The following is a 3,760-nucleotide window of genomic DNA, read 5'->3' on the forward strand; positions in this document are numbered from 1 at the left end:
ATAAAAACTATATTTAAAATTCCCAGATACTAATTATAAATCTTAAAGGGGAATGAAACCTTTGGAACAATTAGGCTTGTGTCGAAACAGAAAAATCAAAGAATAAAAACAAAGAAAGTTTGAGAAAAATCGGACAAATAATGAGAAAGTTATGAGCATTTGAATATTGCAATCACTAATGCTATGAAGATCCTCTTATTGGCAATGCGACAAGGATGTGTGATGTCACATGTGAACAACTTTCCCTTTGAAGGACTATAAAATACCCCCAAAATGTCTCTTTTTGCTTTTTCTCATAGTGATACAAACTCTTTATCCATGATGAATTCTTTAAAAATCTGTATTACATGCCCTTGTATAGAAAGAACACATGATCTACAGATATATGTGATAAAAGAGGCAATTTAAGTGAAATATATACTAAAGTAATGGAGAGAGTTGTTCACAAGTGACATCACACATCTTTGTCGCATTGCCAATGTGAGGATCTCCATAGCATTAGTGATCGCAATATTCAAATGCTCATAACTTTCTCATTATTTGTCCGATTATTCTCAAACTTTCGTTGGTCTGTTTCTTGTTCCAAAGGTTTCATTCTCCTTTAAACACACGCTCGCATGTTTATTGAGATACACAGCTTGTTCTTTGTCTAAAGCATGCTTAAATTATCCAGTTTCAGACTAAATTTTCTGATCGCGCTTCGCGCTCACATTATTGATTTAGGATACCCAATTACGCATTCTTTTCATGATTTACAAAGTATGAATAGAGTGACCCGTTTTTAGATCTAAATCTTTTTTTTTTCCGTTCACTCTTCGCGCTCGCATTGTTTAGTTATATGCCTATCCTGACCATGATTACAAAATATGCTTAGAGTTTCCATTTTTGTCTCACCTGCATAGCAGAGTGAGACTATAGGCGCCGCTTTTCCGACGGCGGCGGCGGCGGCGGCGGCGGCGGCGACGGCGGCGGCGGCGTCAACACCAAATCTTAACCTGAGGTTAAGTTTTTGAAATGATCGACAGCATAACTTAGAAAGTATATGGACCTAGTTCATGAAACTTGGCCATAAGATTAATCAAGTATTACTGAACATCCTGCCTGAGTTTCATGTCACATGACCAAGGTCAAAGGTCATTTAGGGTCAATGAACTTAGACCATGTTGGGGGAATCAACATCAAAATCTTAACCTAAGGTTAAGTTTTTGAAATGTCATCATAACTTAGAAAATATATATGGACCGGCCTAGTTCATGAAACTTATGGCGACCGCACACCTTACGACTGGTCTGCGACCCGATTTCAGAATAAAATGTAGTAATTTTATGCTAATATTGAGACTTGGAATATCTTACTGTGTAATGTTCTAAATCATCGTACGAATACCTATATGATCAAATTTGTGACTATGCTATCATCCTTTTCAGAATAAAAGCGAATTTAATATCTAGTCGTAATGACGTCATAGCAGTCGTACGATTGGCTACGACTTGAAACTAATTTGGTCTTTACTCCAAAATAAGGGCTTGCAATCTTTCAAAATGGTTATAATATTATTATTTCAATTAATTTTAACCTCAAATAAAATGATATGTCCCATTCACATCTTCAGAAAATGAGAAAAATGCGATTTGTTCCAAAATCGGGTCGCAGACCAGTCGTAAGGTGTGCGGTCGCCTTTATACATAAGGTTAATCAAGTATCACTGAACATCCTGCATGAGTTTCACGTCACATGACCAAGGTCAAAGGTCATTTAGGGTCAATGAACTTTGGCCGAATTGGGGGTATCTGTTGAATTACCATCATAACTTTGAAAGTTTATGGATCTGATTCATGAAACTTGGACATAATAGTAATCAAGTATTACTGAACATCCTGTGCAAGTTTCAGGTCACATGATCAAGGTCAAAGGTCATTTAGGGTCAATGAACTTTGGCCAAATTGGGGTATTTGTTGAATTACAGCCATAAATTTGAAAGTGTGTTGGTCTAGTTCATAAAACTTGGACATAATAGTAATCAAGTATCACTGAACATCCTGTGCGAGTTTCAGCTAGTCACATGATCAAGGTCAAAGGTCATGTAAGGTCAAAGAACTTTGGCCACGTTGGGGGTATTTTTTGAATTGCCATCATATCTCTATAAGTGTATTGGTCTAGTTCATAAAACGTGGAAATAAGAGTAACCAAGTATAACTGAACATCTTGTGCGAGTTAAAGTAGTTTTCAAAATCAGCACTGCTGCTATATTGAATCGCGTGATGCAGGTGAGACGGCCAGAGGCGCTCCACTTGTTACAAATAAAATACGATTTTTTGAAAATATAGCTATGGCAAGATCGACATTACAGAAATCCACCTCGGGCAAACATTATTGAAAATTGTTAAGTTTTTGTGGCCCGAATCGGGCAACCAATAATTTTCACAGTATAGCGCAATTTTTCTCCCGATTTTGCATGCATTTATCAACTTTTACAGTTCAAATTGCAACCAATTCGTCATGCGCCCTTTTTGTTGATCTACACACAAATACACACACACATGACAGTACATATAGGCTTAATTACCGCTATAGCATACAGTAGCTATTATTCAGCCGGGCGGCCGGCTGGCGTGCGTGAGCTTTGCATGAAACCACTGCAGCTACATGTAGCTATCTGTGCGCGCTATCAGACTATTCAGACGCGGGGAGCTACGATACGAAATGTTGCTGCTAAGAAATCTTCCACAGAACTTTGAAAATCTATGTCAAAGTCACATTTTACAACAATGAAATGCCCTTCTACAGTCAATATTACTCAAATCTGGTGTAAACTGCTTATTTGCAAGCATTAAAAACAGGAATTATTACCTCTCTTTTGACTCAAAAAGACCGATTTCCAAATGTATTAATAAATAATACACATAAAAACACATAGGTGAGTACATCACAGTCCCATATGTGCATTTGTATTGGTTTCTTTCGAAGCTGTGTCTTTTCTAGCAAAAAATAAGCAGACAGTTTTTTCCTTTTTTGTTTATAAATGACTTCTTAAACCACTCTTCAGAAAGAAAATACTTTGGGAAGGCATTTCATTGATATGAAATGTGAATTTTTCAAATATTTTGGCAAACAAAGTAAAGGACTAGCTTCTCACACTTTTTTTTCCAGATATAGGCCTAATAACTTTTGCCGTTTTCTTCTTCTTCTTATTTTTTTTTTGACAGTGGTTAAACCATATACCCCTTCCCATTGAATATGCCTGATTAAAGAATATGTTTCTACTGAAAAATAATACAAACGAAATTAAGGTTATAAAAATTGAAATGCGCCATCCCCAAAAGGTGAGTGAAAATTATTTGCTCAATTGGCTTAAACTGTTGCTACGTACAGCTGTTAAAAATATTTGTAATGGCTTCTCATTTTTTCCCCCTTCCCCATTTTTTATTAATTTTGTTTTATTAATTTTTTTTTCATTTTCTTTTGTTTCTTTTTTTCTTTAATTTTTTTTCTTTTTTACTTTTTTTCCTGTTCTGTTTTTCTTCATTTTCTTTCTTGTTTTATTTCACTTATTTTTTATTATTTTTGTTTTCTTTTTGTAATATTCTTTTAATTTTTTTTTGCTCGTTTCCCACTTTTATGCATTGTTCTAATTTTGCAGCATATTTTTCTGTGATTTTCTGCTATAATATGCTGCAAAAGAGAAAACAAAAATAAATGGGATTTGGAGCCTATATAATCTAGGTTTTAGGATTCAAAGAGGAAGAAAGGAAAAATCATT

Source organism: Lytechinus pictus, chromosome 15 (assembly GCF_037042905.1).
Source record: "Lytechinus pictus isolate F3 Inbred chromosome 15, Lp3.0, whole genome shotgun sequence".
In the NCBI taxonomy this organism is placed as follows: domain Eukaryota; kingdom Metazoa; phylum Echinodermata; class Echinoidea; order Temnopleuroida; family Toxopneustidae; genus Lytechinus; species Lytechinus pictus.